The sequence below is a fragment of the Quercus lobata genome, chromosome 4 (assembly GCF_001633185.2).
Source record: "Quercus lobata isolate SW786 chromosome 4, ValleyOak3.0 Primary Assembly, whole genome shotgun sequence".
Taxonomy (NCBI): Eukaryota; Viridiplantae; Streptophyta; class Magnoliopsida; order Fagales; family Fagaceae; genus Quercus; species Quercus lobata.
The window spans coordinates 58,223,920-58,241,807 of NC_044907.1; the positions used below are offsets into that span (position 1 = coordinate 58,223,920).

At 39.0% G+C, this 17,888-nt stretch overlaps 1 non-coding gene across 1 annotated transcript; it reads left to right on the forward strand.

Annotated features, from left to right (window-relative positions):
* Window positions 1–6,803: 6,803 nt before the first annotated feature.
* Window positions 6,804–6,939, forward strand: LOC115988226. The gene has a single exon (XR_004091400.1). It is a non-coding gene; the product is annotated as a small nucleolar RNA snoR145 (small nucleolar RNA).
* Window positions 6,940–17,888: the final 10,949 nt, after the last annotated feature.

The window sequence follows — 17,888 nt, forward strand, 5'->3', positions numbered from 1 at the left end:
TTTTGCCAAGTTGGCAATGGGCTTGTAGGGCTGGTTTTGGGTTTAGTAAAATAATGATAATGAAATTAGATAAGATATTAGTTTTTGAGCTTTTTTGTGATAGTTTATATCATGACCTAATTTAGATAATAAAATATGAAACATTTGTGGTTAACATAATAATAGGGCAAAAAATATTTTTGAAAGCTCAATAACTTATCAATGGTGTTTGAAAATAAATAGGTGGTACTTTAATAAAATTAGGTGTAAAAAAAAAAAAATGTACCTTAACAGAGTTTGAGCATCATTGGGGAATGGGGACCCGAGTTGTAAGGGGTACAAAATACGATGTCTACATCTACTCATCTAGATATGTCCTCCATGAACCAGACAACTATTAAATTCAGCATCTCTAGATCCCAGTGGCATATCAGATCATGATATATAATCTGACAATGGAACAATATCACATCACCAAAGATATTGGCCTTATGATGTGGTCAGTAAAACGCTTTATTATCAATTTCTCAGCTTATTCAATTAGGTTAGTCATTAATGGGCTCACAAAGACCCATAAATAAAATTGGGGTTGACAGAAGCTCTTACCATTGGATACAAAACATCAGCAACGGCTCGAGCCCATGCAATTTCATGACTAGAATATCTCTTCTTAGCACCTACTTCAGAGGTGCACTAATTGGATTATCCTTCTCAATTACTGCTGAAATAATGGAAATAACAACACCATAGATCATGTAGTGGCAAAAGAGGCTCAATCTCTTTAACCTCCTTGCCAGCAACTTTAGTTCCACCAACAACAAAATTATCTCTATCAACTATAAATGTAAAAGAAAAGCTCAATAAAAAAGAATTGTATCAAAAAAAGAGGATGATAGAAGTTAGGGAGGAGATAAAAGGGTTCTCTCACTCTTAGAAAAAGAGGAAAAAGCTCTCTCTTTCAAGCTCACCATCTCTCTCTTTCAACCCATGCAACACAAGTTTGTGGACTCATTCATTGTATGTGTGACCAAAGGCAAGCTGATCACATATACTTGGGGGGCTAAAGGTGTGTTTGTTTAGAGGTGAAATAGGGTGGATGAAAAACTTTGGAGAGAAAATGGGGAAAAAAAAAACTTTTTGAGTATGTTTGGTTAGGTGGGGAGGCAGGAAAATAAATTATGGGGCCCAGGTATTTTCTCCTCGGGCTCACCAAAAAGTTTTCTCCTCAAAATGAAAAGAAAACTAAAGAGAGAAAATGAGGCTGGTTAATGGACAAAAATGCCCATGTCTAATTCCTTTCTTCTTCTTCTTCTTCTTCTTCTTCTTCTTTTTGGTGTGTGTGTGCTGGGCACATTGCCTCTTTCTTTTCTTTTTTCTTTTTTTCTTTTCTTTCCTGGACAACTAGACGTTGCTTTTTTTTTTTCATTTTTTGATTTCCTGGGCTGTGGGTGGGCACGTTGCCCTTTTTTTTCTTTTTTCTTTTCTTTTCTTTCCAAGATGTTGCCTCTTTTTTTTCTTTTTTCTTTCTTTTTTTTCTTTTTTTCTTTTTTTGCTATGGGTGTATAGTTGTTTTATTTTTCTTCTTCTTCTTTTTTTTTTTTTGGTTTAACTAGACATGATTTTTTTTTGGAACATGATTTTTATTTTTCAATAAATTGGGTGGTTGCTTTTTTTTTTTTTTTGGTCACTTTTTTGTTTTAATTGACCATCATTTTTTTTAACAAGGATGTATGAGTAAATTTATACAAATCACTTTTTTCATCCCTCCACTTTTCCACTCCTAACCAAACAAAAATAAGAGAAATTAAAATCTTTTCTATCCTTCCACTTTTCCATCCTCCCATCATTTTCTATTCTTCCACTTTTCCACCCCTCCAACCAAACGGACCATAAATGTTGAGGTACAATTTTTTTTACTCATGCCACTTGCCCCAATCCTATTTAATCACATTTATTTATTCACCAAAAAATACCAATATATCACCCATAAATTATTTGGCCTCCATGAATATTTCTCATCCCATTGGCCCAAAAATATTTCCTATCTCATTATCTAAATTGGGTCATGATATAAACCATCACAAAAGCCCAAAAACTCATATCTTATCAAATTTTATTATCATTATTTAGCTAAACCCAAAACCGGCACTATGAGCCCAATGCACACATCCTATTCTATTTAAAACCCAAGAATACTTATACATGGCAATATTTTAAAAGCCCAATTTTCATTGGCAATATCAAAACCTCATTTTATGTTGGCACTATTAAAAGCCCTAACTAGCTACTTGGCACTATTTAGTCAAAAGTCTAAGGTTATCAATATTTGGCAAAATACTATATCATAAGTATTTCACTTAAAGTCCAATGATGAATAATGTTTTAAGTTCTTAAACCTATTTCTATAATATTACAAGCCCATGAAATCTATCATATAAAACCCATGGTAACCATTTATGTTACGTAACACTATTCATTTTTCCAAAATCCATGGCAAATATATATAAAGCCCATGAAGAATTTTGAATTTGTGTTGCTAATAATAAAGCCCATGGAGAATTATGATTATTTATCTTAAACCCATGACATTTATTTATTTCATGCCATATTATAAACCTATGGAATTTATATAAGAACCCATGGTCACTATTTATTTTATATCAAAAAATTCATAATATTTATTTTCAAAACTCATGGTAATTGTAGGGTTAAAGGCCCAAATGGTATATTGGGCCTTGGGCCTTGGCCGAGAGTAGAGTGACCCGAGAACAAATGAATGATGTTGGATGGATCAAGCTTGGAATCTAATGAGTAAGATACAAACGGAAGGGTGGTCCGAGGAGAAATGTTTTCTCGGATAGGTTAAGCACGACTCAAATGTGTATCCTAAAGGTTCAAGGTAACCTTCTAGGAGGCTCCAGTGGTAGGGACGTGTATCTCGAGTGTACCAGAAGGCTGGGAGCTCAGAAATATCTAAAGGAAAGCTGCTAACACCACATTAAATGCTCTGCAGCTAACTTTCTGGCTGCATTTATATGGAGAAGACCCCTGAACAGTGTTGTCTTGGCTACCACAACTCACAGAAAGCCAAAAAGGGTGTCTAATGGGACAAACACTTAAGTAAGGCTCAAATAATCAACAAGTGTAGGGTCAAGATGGCCCAAAGGGAGTTATATAATATAAAAGACCCTCTATGAGGAGGGGATCGAAAAAAAGAAGAGAAATATTATAGCAATTAGGAATCAAAATTGTAATAGAGTTTCAAGAGAAATTTATAGGAATCAGTCTCCTCGGACATTGCCAAGGATATTTTTCCTTAGTGTAAATTTATTATCTTCCTTTCTTTGTTATCAAGATCTGTTTATTTGTTGCTTAATTCATTAAAACCCAATTTTCCAACTCATTCTCTACAAATTTATTATTTTGGGCTTTTTGAGCCTAAGTCCATATACCTTTTAGGCTAGGAGTTTAAACCAGATCCCTACAATAATTATTCACCTTACAAGCATATTAAAATTATCTATAGAAAAACCCATGAGAATATCACATAATTCAACTATAGTGGTTGTTACCATATTTTATTTGAAACCCATGGATATTGCCTCTATTTAAAACCCATGGTAAATAATATTCACAAGAAACATTGGAGGTCATTATTTAAAAGCTCTAAAGAAAATATCATTTACAAAATAATCCATGTCAAAAATTATGAGAAACTATACAACTTATTATTTAAAACGTATGGAAATTAATACCTAAAACCTATAACAAATATTTATTAAAGCTCATGAATACATTTCATTTTTACTAACAACTAAAACCCATGTGGAATAAAAATCCATAACAATGTATGGTAGCTCTGTCTATTTTGTAGGACTCACAAAGAGAAAGTAAAAGGATAGGCCCAATTGGAGAGAACTACCAAGTTAGAGGCCCACCAAAATACTCAGCCCTCATAGCCAAGCCCAACATGAAATCTCAGCCAAAACAGCTCAAGCGTGCAAATTGACCCAATTAGATAACTCCCTTCAGTTCTGCCTTCCACTGGAGATCACTCCAAGAAGAAACCAAGCTTCCAAACCAAACTAGGAGCTGGCCATCTATCCCATCAGCCTCTCTGCCACTTCTAATTCTGACATGAATAGTACTAGAGGCTAGGCTGACACCTAAAAGCTAATGGGTAATAAATACCCTTCTTCTCCAAGTTTTGGTCACAACTCAAGGAAGCCATAACCTCCAAGCTCATGAAATCCTCAACTAAATAGTTTATTTTATTACTAAAAATGTATGTAATTGATACATGAACTAAGCCCATGAATCCTTAAAGGGAAAATTTTGGGAAAAGTGGTTTAGAGGGCATAAGGGTGTGTCCAGCAAAAGTTCCAGCAGAGGCATCAATGGTTGACACCTGGCTTGGAGTGTCAACCAACCCTCTTGAGCTCTAATTCTAATTGCAGCAAGCAAGATCTCTAGTCCTCGTACTTGCTCTAATCCTATTGGATGAAATTAATCTCCAAGTCCCAGCATTTAATGCCTAGATTAGGAGTATCTCAGCCTCCAACTTCATTACCCAAATAAGCAAAGCACTCTAAAAGCAAGTCTCACCATTTTGGATTAAATCTCAGAGGAAATATTCTGAGATTTTGTTGCTGTCAAACCTGGTCCCTTCTAAATTTTGCTAATCAATCCCTTAAGCTTCACTATGAAAGAAACTACCGTCAATTCATCAAAGAGACAAGCTCTCCTTATAAAATTCCTCACCCATCATGTTATTTTCAACTTATAAATCAGTCCTTTAGTTCATAAATCAGCTTTTGATCCATAAATATCCATGTACACTTACCCATAAACATCCCATTTCATCTCCTCAAAAAATCCCAACACCTTAAAATAGTCATAAACAACTCCTCTTTACACCATTCCCGAAAATAGCCAAACACCACTTCATCTTTCATATTTCCATATATTCACTCATACTTTCCATAAAGTCACTCCCACCACTTACTATACACATATATTCATCATTATGGGCATAATATGGCACATAGAAATCTTGTTTAAACATTGGCTACACTAGATGGACACTTTTTCTATGCCTTTATTCCATCATATTTTTTCCTCTTTTACTTGTAATTATGAAGCCTTTAATCCTTGTTTATTGCTATTATAATGAAGGCCATAATGTCTTGGATACTATAAAAGTTTTCCCTCATGTTGACTTAATAATAATAAGGAAAATATATGATTTTTATCATGTAAACATATTTATTAACTAATCAGATGTTACCGCTAGAGGTCTGTCATATTCATTGCTAGACCATTTTCCACTTGTGTACTTGTTATAATGGGCCCACTTTTATATGAACCGAATATGGAAGAAATGCATAATTTTTTACTATGCGGATACATTTATTAATTTTCCAAACATCTACACTAGAAGTTTCTCCTATTTACCGCTGAACTATTATTTAAGCACTTTTTGTAATGGGTCATCCTTTGTGCTAACTTATCTTTGCAAGGGGTATTTTTGGGCTTTATTATAATCTTTGTTGGATACAACTCATACCTTGAGCAAAATGAGTCTTTCACACTTTACCGATAGCCTTTGGGCCATATTTTAAGCCCAAAGTCGAGTCTCGGTCTTGGCTTCCCGAGGTGAACAAAAAAAATGCCCTCACAACCCTAAATGTCTCCATTGGAGACATCAAGAATTGCCAACTTGTTGAGTTATAAGGCTCTTAAGGCTCGATAGGAGATGAACTCAAGACCTCATATATGAGTCTTGTAAATCACTAGACCAAGCTTTTTAGATTTAAATAAGATGTATTTTACAAATATAATAGCATATGACCCAGGATTAACAATAAACAATAAAACTTCTCGTCTTGTTTTATTGAATGTCTTTAATTGTTAAAGGGATAAGTTAACAAATGCTCTAAGAGTATTGATTTAGAAAAAAAAAAATAGAAATTTTTTATTAGAAAAGAAAAAAGGGTAATTGATTTTATGACAACTTTTTATATTTTTTTATAAAAGTGATATTAATTTTTTTTTTTTTAAATGATCTATTAACAAATGACTTAAAAACACCCCCTTAATGAACCATTGTTAAACCACTTTTTTCATTTTTAAGTAGGAAAAGGGAAAGTAAACAAATTAATAAAACTAGAATTACAAAAACAATCCGATACCTCTGGGCACATGGGTCATTACAGATTTTGGTGAGCCAAATGCGAGGTAGTGGGCAAATGGAGTATATTATAAATTTTTGTTTTAACCCTAAATTTATATTTAAAACAAATTACTCTTTTTCGTGCAACGGTAGACCATTAGATCTGAAAAAAAAACTCGTGACTTCATCCTACGGTTTAGGTGCATCAGAGCTCCATTGTATCGCTATATATAGTCAGCCATCTTCACAACTACAAACACATCTACACTACAGGGTCTTAGAAATTAGGGTTCTGCAAATGCTCTCTTTGTTTTGTTGCAATAGATGCGATGAAGAGTAATACAAATCGATTGCTTGCTGGTTGATTTGTTATAATCATAAAGCATCAAGCAAGATGAATTATATTCTGGTTCGTATTCACTGAGCATCTTCAATTTAACTTAATTTAATTTTTTGCTTTTTAAAATTACCGAGGGACCTATGGAGGGAGCGCCATACAAAATCGATGCACTCTTATCCAAGTTTGCCTTCGAAAATTGTATTGAAAGCAGATCGCCGAGCCCAATATTTTATTTTTTTCTGTTATGGGCTCGGTTTTATTTTTAGATCTAATTTTCATACATTACAATTGAAATGTATTATTATTATTATTATGCGAAGGTCCCAGCAGAGAGGGGTAAATCTCTCTCTAACACAAATACTAATTCCTTCGCACAGTTATATGCCGAATCGTAGGATGCCCAAAAAGCTTTTGTTTTGGACCATTCTGAACCATCGGCTACATTCAAATATTTTATCTTTCTCTTCATTTCATTTTTGGGGGAAAAAACATTTAGAGATTCTGATAATGTTTTTAATTTTTACTCTCTTGAGTTTTCTGGATTGGTATGGCTACTTTTGTAGCAAAAGGTAAATGATTTTTGTGTCCTAATTCAGATATAAATACTTACTGTGTACGTATGTGAAGGAAATGATTTTGGAAATGATCAGATTCAAAATCAACTTTGTTACACACATTTCTAGCATTAAAAAAATTTTACAAGGAAAAGAAAGTGTTGCTCGAGGTTTGCTTGCACCAATTTTTGTCATTGTGAGGCATCAAACATATACATGTATATAGGAATGACAGCGCTCAGCAGCATTTCAGACTAGGGGAAAATTTATTTACAAATGATATTTAAACCTGCAACACGCATACTCTGCCGTCAAGGCCGTAGAATATGGAGATGACTTTGTGAGTTCTAAGTAGGAATGGCAACGGGTGGGGTTTGGGGCGGGTTTTTCTATATCCGACCTGCGGGTCTGCCTTCGTGACCTGAACTCGGCCCGTTTTATAAGCAGGTTATTTTTTTCATCCCAAACTTGCCCCATTGGGCCCCGCGGGCCCCGTCCCGTCATGTCCCAAAACCAGAAATACAAATTACAAACACACAAATCTTAGGTTTATCATTTTCTGACTCAAAATCCCATACACAAACACAAACGTAAACACAAATCACAAACACAACTTTCATATTTATAATTTTCCTTTTCAAAATCACAAACCTAACACAAACATAAGCACTAACATAAGCACAATCATAGAGATCATAAACACAAACACAAACTCACATGGACAAACTGAACCCAAAAAAAAAAAAAAAAAAAAAAAAAAAAAAAAAAAAGGTGGAGCGAGGCCGTAAGAGTGAAGCTGAGCAAGGCCGTGAGGGGGTGGCTGACTGGCAAGGAATCGATGTGAGATGGGTGATGAGGATGAGAGAGCTCAAGGCTATGTGAGATCGGTGAGGACCCAGAAAAAAAAAATAAAAATAAAAATAAAAATAGAGAAAGGTGGAGTGAGGCCGTGAGAGTGAAGCTGAGCGAGGCCGTGAAAGGGTGGCTAACTGGCAAGGAATCGGTGCGAGATGGGTGAGGAGGATGAGAGGGCTTAGGGCTGTGCGAGATTCGCGAGGACGAAACGAAGAACGATGAGAGAGTCAAAGAGCTGGGCTTGACTGCTTGTGGCCATGTGAGTGAGAGAGTTGAGAGATGAAGAGCAGCGTGTGAGTGAGAAAGTTGAGCTGAGAGATGAAGAAGGAGAGGCGGCGTGTGAGACTAGGTGTTACAGAGTTTAGAGTATATTTATATCTAGGGTAAGGGGTTTTAAATTTTTTTTTTAATATTATATATGTATACGGGTCGGGTCCGGGTTGGGTTTGCATAATGCCCAAACCCGTTTCGAGTATTTTGTTAAAACCCAAACCCGCTCCATTTGCTTCACGGATCGGGTAAAACCCGCCCCATTAGGGTCGGGTCGGACCGGGTACCCGCGGGTCGGGCCTATTTTGCCATCCCTAGTTCTAAGACTTTGTAGGCCGTAGAATATATTTAGCAACTCGCATACTCATTGAAGCCTTTTGACATTATACAATTTTGTGAAGATAAAAATCAAATTTTTTTTTTTCACAAAATTTTTTTTCTCTATTAGTTGACATCCACAATGAGCTTAATTAAGACATTTTTACAAGGAAGAAAAAGTATCACCAAGTCACTCAAGTATTTAAAGGAAGCAAGGCAACCAGAGGCCTTGGTAATGGTGGGTTCAGTGGTGGATTAGGCCGTTGTTGATTGTCTTTTTCACTACATCTACAAGCCTGATTTGGCCGAGCTCAACTTTCTTGTGAGCCTAATCCATGTATTTTATTTTATTTTTTAACCGTGGCCTAAACCTATTTGATATATGGAAGAAATTGAGAAAATGTGGTTTGGAGGGTATGAGTTGGTTCATTTCAGATTTTTTGCATAAGCTTAACTCATGCATACTACAAAGTGGGCAAGGAATGCTAGTAGCACCTCACGGTCATGGATTAGGATGAGGTCTTGTACATGAAGTTTTCATCCAAGATAAGGTCTTATGCTGTCTGTGGTCCAAGTATTTTGCCTTACATATTTTTCTTCCTAAAAGACATAGTGGATTCTAATTAGCTAGTCTCAGCTGTTGTAGTCACCTACTATACCCTTCAAGAACCTACTATGACTAGGAAAGAGCAGCCAATAAGGTTGAGCCAAATTATTTCCCCAATATATATATATATATATATATATATATATAAGCCAAGTAATTTTACTGTACTTTTTTTTGGAGGTATGGTACCTACTAGTAGTCAATTTGCTATATTAGATTAACAAAACATCACATTTGACGGTCTCATTCTCATATTGTACAATAGTTCTAACATCACATGTAACGGTTCTTTTGTTACATTTGACAATTCCGTTGTTTTTTCTTACATTTGACGGTTTCATTCTCACATTGTGCAGTTCCAACATCACATGTGACCTTTTTTTTGTCACATTTGATGGTACCCTTATTTTTTTCTCACATTTGACAGTTTCATCCTTATATTGTGCAGTTCCAACATCATATGTGATAGTTCTTTTGTCATATTTGGTGGTTCCCTTATTTTTTTCTCACATTTGAAGGTTTCATCCTCACATTGTGCAGTTCCAACATCACATGTAACAGTTCTTTTGTCACATTTGGTGGTTTCCTTTTTTTTCTTTTTTCTTTTTTCTTTTTTTTCACATATTTGATGGTTTCATTGTCAAATTAAGCAGTATCAATATCATATTTGACCTTACTTTTCTCTCATTTGGTGATACTTAAAATTTTTTTTTATCACATTTGATAATTCCATTGTCACATTGGGCAGTACCAACATCACATATAACTGTACTTTTGTCATATTTGGTAGTTCCTTTATTTTTTTTCTCACATTTGATGGTTTCATTGTTACATTAAGTAGTACTAACATTACATATGACTATACTTTTACCACATTTGGTTGTACTCTTATTTTTTTTCTCACATTTGACAATTTCATCATCACATTAGGTAGTACCAACATCACATTTGACCATACCTTTGTCACATTCAATGTTTCTCTTATTTTTCACTCACATTTGATAGTTCTATCGTTACATTAAGTAGAACCAACATTACAAATAAGTGCAGTCAACCCAACCCAACCCAACCCAACCTCACCAAATTACCTAATAATCGACGAATATATATAACAAAAATATTCTTGAAACCTCTAAAATTTTAGAAATACCCTTAAATATACTAAAATTACCAAAACGCATCCTAACACTTAAAAATGATCAAAATTACCCTGAAACTCTCAAAAATTACCCCAAAATAACCCTAAAAGCTAAAAAATGACTAAAATACCCTTTAAACCTAAATAATAATCGAAATACCCTTAGATACTAAAAAATGACCTAAATGACTATGAAACCTACACAATGACTGAAATTATCTTGCAACTTAAAAAGTGACTATGATGCCCTTAGAACCTAAAAAATAACCATAATGCACCTTAAACCTAAAAAATGACCAAAATACCTACAGAGTCCCAAAAATGACCGAAATGACTATGAAACTTTAAAAAATTTTGAAATGCCCTTGAAACCTATAAAATAACCAAAATACCTCATAAAAATTTAAAATGACAGAAATACCCCCGAAAACCTCAACAATTACCAGAATACCCTTTGAACCTAAAAAATGAACAAAATATTTTTAGAACCTAAAAAAAATGATCAAAAGACCCTTAGAATCTAAAAAATGATTGAAATTACCCCAAAACATTAAAAAAAAATGATCGAAATAAACAAGAAACCTAAAAAATTCTCAAAATACCCTTGAATAAAAAGAAAATGACTGTAATGCCCCTATACCTAGAGAATATCAAAAATACCCTTAGAAACTTAAAAATGACTAAAATACCCTTAGTACCTAAAAAATAACTGAAATGACCCCGGAACCTTTATAAATGACTAAAATACCCTTGAAACCTAAAAATTGACCAAAATACCCCCAAGTCCATCTAAAATTACCAAAATACCCTTAGAACCTATAAAATGACTGAAATGACCTTGAAACCTAAAAAATGACTAAAATACCCTTAGAATATAAAAAATGACCGTAATGCCCCCTAAAACTTAAAAATTACTAAAATACCCCTGTAGGGGCCTTTTCTGTGTATGGTGTATTGGGTTTGGGCTGCCTCCTGCGGTAATGGGCTGGGCTGCCTCTTGCGGTGATGGGCCCCAATATTTTTGAGTAAGGGAGTTCGGGCCGGTCTAATTGTAACTCAACTTGGGCCGGTTTGTGCACAAACTTATGCCTTGTCTGCTAGGAGTAAACTTACGGCAAGCAGAACTGCTGCAGACGAGTTACAGCAGGCAGATATAATAATAACCAAAAACAGAGTATTCTGACTATTTAAATAAATGGCTATGTATTCCCTACTAATAAAGCATGATTACAGTCATAATGATATCAATCACAGAGAAAGATGAAGAAAATAATTCTAGCTAATCAAATGGGCATAAATCAAGTTTTAAGCTTAGTCTGCCGGAATAAAGCCAAAGAGGGGAGAACGCCTCTTCTCAATGCAAATAATCCCCTAGGAAAGAGATCCTGCCGTAGGGATTAATGACTTTGAGGGAGTCGGACCTGAATGGTTATTGCCCAAAAGGGAAGAGTCCTTGTTTACGTTTTGGAAGAAAGTAAGATTTGAAGAGGGAGAGAGGGAAACCGATCTATTGGTGCATGCCCATTGAACTAACTCTCCTTTTTCCTTAGTTTCCTTTCTTTTCTTTTCTGTTTTCTTTCTAATCTTTTTTTCTTTTCTTCTTGCTCTGTTTTTCTTTTCACCCCGTAAAAATACTCTGTTTTTCGATCCCCTTTACAGGGCACGGCAAGAGCCTTTTTATAGTGCCTACGGTGACCAAGGTTTTACCATTTTGCCCCTTAACCGCCTCTGTCTGGTCTGGGCGTACTTGCCGACCACCAGAGGTGTGTGCCACTCACTCTTGCCAGATAGAGGCAAGTTTCATTTCTCCCTCTACCGCAGCACTTCTTTCCTGCCACGGTATAAATGCTCTCTCTCTCTCCACTCTCAAGGCATGCATCCAACGGTTCCCCCTCAAACTTGCCTCTTTTGGGTGGTTTGTCATCCCAGCAGGACGTACCCCCCAAAAGGGCTTTGGGCAGGAGCCGTAAATAGACATTTTCCCCTCTCCCCACCACCAAACCATACCCCCTTTACCTCTTACCTCTCGCCCATGGCCCCACCATGTCCTATATTGGCTGGGTACAGGCTAGTGATGCCTGGGCCTTGCGCGTGCTTTCCTTTCAGATATGTCCAAGAGTCTGCCTACTGCTCATGCGTCTGCCGTGATCTGGAGACTCTTCGTCTGCATTTCCTGACCCTTCATGTGGGCTTTTCTTTGGTTTCCCACTCCATTCAAGAGCTGGGCTTCGTATGATGATGGGCCTTACATTTCTCTGGCCTACTTTTGATTTTCTTTATCGCCTGCTGCGTTGAACTGTTATTCTTGCCGTAATGATTTAATCCTGCTGGACCTCTTTTTGGGCCAGCCGTTCATCCCTTTTCTTAGTGGCCTGTTATGGGCACTGTTTTGCTTTTACTCATAGGCTCCTATATCCCTTTGGGCTTTCCTTTGGGCATCCATGACCCGATTGCTTTCTTTGGGCTTCCTCGGCCCGTTTGCTAATTCCACACTCTCATGGGTTTTTTACTAACTTCATTGGGCTTCCCCAGCCCAATAACCTTATTCTTATCTTTGGGGTTTATGAGCCTGCCATAAACCCCTTACTCTCTTAGTTTGCATTGCCTTGGGCCTGCGGTGGCCCTTTCTCACTTTTCTACCTCATACACTGCCCATGGATTGCTATTTCTTTCTCTCCTGGCTTCTTTGAGCCCACTTGCCTCTTCAAGACCCATTTATTTATTTGTTGGGCCTGTGATCCATTATTCCTGCCGCTTAGGCCTAATGGGTTTTTTGCTATTTATCTTGTTAATTCTTTGTAGCCCTCATTATTGGGCTTTTCTGTCTGCCTGGGCTTCCACAAATGGCCCTCAACATTTAGCCCCCTAAACATATGAAACGTTCCTGCGATTCATATGTGAATGAAAAGGCGTTTCTACCCTTCTCTCATCTTTTTTTCTTCTTCTCTTTTTTCGCGGGTCTTTTTTAAGCTGTGAACCCCTTCTTATACATACATATGTTCTCCTTTCCGCCGCGAACAAGGTTGTCTCTTCGGATTTTCTAGTTTGGCAGTTATTTTCAAAATAGAGCCGCCGCTTCATTAATTTCATTCCCTTCTGATGGCTGACCCGTCACCTCTTTCCGTGCTGTTATTAATGACCTGGGTATTTAAGGAAGAATCCTTCTGCACTTTAATCACAAACTCTTTCTTTTCCCAGAACATACACTCTCTGTCTCTTACTCTCCTTCTTCCTTTCAAACACTCATACCCATTTTCTTCGACTAAACCTCCTCACCATGTCGCCGGTGAAAAGCCAAGGCTCTTCCCACCATAAAGGGAAGGTGATTGCTTCCGATTCTCCTGCCGTTCTCGATGTGGGCGAGGAGATGGAAAGTTCCGATTCGGAGCGGTCCGTTGAGGAAGAGGCGCAGCGCGACCCCAACAGCGAATGTGCTCCTTTAATCGACCCTTGGTACGAAATCAATCCTCACTTCCCAAAAATCCCTGGTGACTATGTACTGCCGTCGCCGGGTCGTGTATTGCTTGCCTTTGTCCGGCGAAACCCTAACGTTTCTTGGGCTCCTTTAGCATCTTCAATCCTCGATCTGTCCATTTGCCAAGGTATCTCGCTTCCTGTACCCCTTCATTTTGAATTTGGGTCCGGCACATCCTTGAGTTGGAAGGAATGGGTTGACAGCGAGCTTTTCGACACGGGTTTTATGGGTTTGCTGCAACGAGCTGGCGTTTTGAAGGCTATAGTCTCATCTCGTTGCTTGTCGAATTTCCGGGACCTCTATAACCTCCGTCATTTGGTCTGGCGATGGTGTACCACCACCCACACCTTCTTTTTCTCGTGCGGCGAACTCACCGTGACTCTCGAAGATGTGGCTAACCAGTTGCTTTTGCCCATTCTCGACGATGCCGATCCTGCCGCCCTAGAGCTTTCTCCTGAGGAAGAGGCCATTGAGGTTGAACTGAGGAAAAGGATGACCGGAAACGCCAAGTTGTCCTACTGGGTGAGTTCTTCCTCTAAGTTTTCTATTCCTGCCCACCGTGCGGCTTTTATTGCATTTTGGCTTTGCAAGTTTGTTTTTGGGTCCCACCCCCACTACGCCATAAAGCCTTTGTACTTTCGTTTGGCTATCAAAATATCTGCTGGGGTGAGCCTGCCGCTGGCTCCTATATTCCTGGGGCACTTGTATGTTCAATTAGATATCCTCTGTGGTGATGAGAGTCAGGCTGGGTCCTGCCACATTGTCACCTCTTCCGTTCATTGTACCATTCTTCAACAGCTGTTGTTTGAGCGTTATGCTCAGTACTTGGCAAAATGTAGACCCGCTCGGTTTGCCAGAGAGAAGTACCAGACATGTCCGGGGGTGATTACCGACTTTTGTGGCAGGTTTGAATTTGATTTCCCGCTTGCTTTTCGTTGGTCTGGTTTGAAGCCGATTAGCTATTCTATAGTTGAATCTTTTGATGAGGCCGTGGGTTTCTCTTGAAGAGCCTATAGAAATTTGGGTGCTGATTATACTTGTGCGGATTCTGTCATGGGTTCGTTTGTTGACACCATTGGGACCACTACCCCATTGGTTAGCTTTGATGAAACTGGGATTACCTATCTTACTGCTACCAATGCCGGATGGCTGCCTTACCTAGCCAATGAAGGCATTAGGTTTGTTCATTGTCCTGCCAACCGGGTGAGAAGGCAGTTTGGGTTGGATCAAGACATCCCCGATGACATTTCTTTCCTCATGGAATCTCCTACGTCAGTTCGCCCTTTCCTGCGGCACACTGCCTTTGAGTTTTGGAAGAAGCGTTTCAGTGCCATTACAGTTCCCGGTTCATTAAGGGAGGGTGCTTGTACTTTTCCCATGCACAGTTACTGGCATGCAGTGATGGATACGTTTGTGACTGAGTTAGCGGGCAACCGTGGCTTCTCCCTTATTCCTCCTGAAGTGCTAGGTATGGTTGTCTCAGTTAACCCTCACCTGCTGCTTCCTTCCAAATCTGTTTTGGCGTATGCTAGGAAATAAAGCTGGTCAGTCATCTTTGAATGGGACGCAGAGAAGAAAGGATGGTTCTGGCATGCTGGTGACTATCCCCCTGGTTGGGAGAAAAGAGTTAAGGTAATTAACATCTCTGTACCGAGCAAGAAAGCGCCTGCCAAACCCAAGTATGCCGGCAAAGCCAAGCCTGCCACACCATTGCCTCCTGCAGGTGCTCCTTTAGCTAGCATAACTCGTGGTAGCAAAAGAAAAACTACTCCTCACCCCGTGTCTGCCGCTGAACGGAGGGTAAGTTATTTCTCCCTTTTTTCTCCTTTAACAAAACTTCTTAACCTTCCTGTGACTAACTCGCTAATTTCCTCTGCTTCTTTTCTTTTAGTCCAAGCATAAGGAAGATTCATCCGTTACCCGCCCCATTTTACTTGATGAACCTAAATCTGAGGTGAGTCCCTTTTCTCCACTTCTCTCTTCTTTCTTTTTCGCACGCCTCTGCCACGGGTCTTTTGTTTTTTTTTTTTTTTTACTTAATAAAAAATTTTTCTTTTTAGGAGGAGCCTGAGCCTCTGTCCATATATCGCCCCACTGCCGAGGAGATTTCCGCCTCCATGGGTGTACCTATGGAAGGCTTTTTTGATGGGGCTGAGGCGGTATTAGCAACGCCTGCTCCTTCTACTGCTGCACACAAGACTCCTGCCAAAACTCCCACCCCTTCTGCCGAGCCGGTACCTAGAGAGGGTACTCATGTTGAAGGAGTTGGTGAGACTACACCTTTGCCTGCCGAGAGACCCACTCCTTCAGAGGGAGCCATTCCTCCTGCCGCTGTTCAAACCAAAACCACTTCTCCCGTTCTGCCGCTTGTGATTTCGACTAGTGACCCTTTTGCAGCCATCTCCCAAGCTGCAAAGGGTGGCGCCTCACTTGTTGTTACTCCTTCCTCCATTCCCGGCTTCGCTACTCGTGGCCCTGATTCGGACTTATCCTCAGAGGGGTCTGATGACATTTTTAAGGATCTTGATGATGCACCTGTGCTGAAAAAGAGAATTTCCGACTCTGATGAAGAGGGGAGTGCTTCGCCCGAGCCTGACTTCATGGGTATGTATCTTTCTTTCTCCTTATCTCCTTTTTGTATTTACGTTTCATTTGCATACTTATCTCCCCACTTGCAGAAACTTCTGAGGGGCCAGAAATTGCAGCAGGCGTGGGAATGACTGCTCCTGCCGCACCTGTAGCGCCTATTCTTGCTGCACCTTCAGTACCTGTTTCAGCCGTACCTACTACCCATGTTTCTTCTATGCCTGCTGTACCTATTTCTGCTACACCCATAGCCCCCATTCCTGGTAACTTTGGCAATTTTTCTTTCTCTTCTTATTTCATCTTCTTTTTCTGCAAGTCTTTTCTTCCCGTGCCATTTTTTTTATTTTACCTTGCATTCCCCTCCCTTTTTTTTTTTTGATAGGCCCACCCCCTACTATCCCTTCTCAGTTTGAGGCGGGTAGTAGTTCTGCCGCCGTCCCAGATGATGCTGCATCTTTCTTTGTCCGCTTTGACCAGCCGGAGGTTAACGACCTTGGTCCGGCAGATGGTCCGGCAGACTTCTGGGCTTCTGGTTCTCCTTCTGTAGACTTTTATGGCTTCCGAGTCCCTGAGGACTGCGTCTCACACTTAGTGATGATCTACAGCCATCACGGCAATTTTATGCAAGAGTTTCACCTTGGTTGTTCCTCTAGGGAGCATTTCTTGAAAATGCTGGGGTGTGTGCTGAATGACATCAAGCATAACTTCATTGACTCTGTTTCTGCCGGGAGGATCCTGCAGTGGAGGGCCGTGATACAGGAGCTCATCAGTGTGGGTTTCGCCATGGAGTTTATTCTTGAACATCTACGTGAGATTGCCCGAACCTTTTTCATGAGGAGAACCCAACCAGCCGTCGAGGCCATAGATGCTCGTATTGAGCTTTTGAAGAAAGAGGTGGCTGATTTGGAGGGTCGCCGTGAGCGTCTTCTTTCCGGTCTTAGTGGACCCAGTCGCTTTGGAGATCAAAGTCTCATTTCTGGGCTTCATTGATGATGGTACCGTTTCCTTTCCTTTTCTTTGTTTCTCTGTTTTTGTTATATCAAACAGAACACTTATATGTTTCCTGTCGTAGTTACTTGGCTTGTGTTTGCCACAGTTTGGGTTTGTAATAATGCTACACTTTGCTACTTTTTCTTTACTATTGCTATGATATGATGCTAATACTTTGTACTTTTTCATTGCATACTCATGAAAGCACATTACAATTTCTTCTGTGACATAGTCACTTGGAGGAATAAAAAGAAAAGGTAAAGGAAACATAAACAAAAGACTAAGGAAAGGGGGTCAACCACATAACTTTCTTCTCTAAGCAAAATAACGCTTCAGCCATTTTCCATTGATGGGATCCATCAAGTCCCTGCCATCCATTTGAGTTAGGCGGTAATACCCACTTTGATGCGCTTCCCTTATCACAAGGGGTCCCTCCCATTTTGGTGCAAACTTGGATGGTCCTGCTAGACCTCGTCTAACGTAGTCTGCCACTTTTAACACTAGTTTTCCTTCCGTAAACACTCTTTCCTTGGTCATCCTGCCGTAGGCTTCAGTCATCTTCTGCCTGTATCTCCGGCTGCGTTCCTGGGCTTCTTCCCTCTTT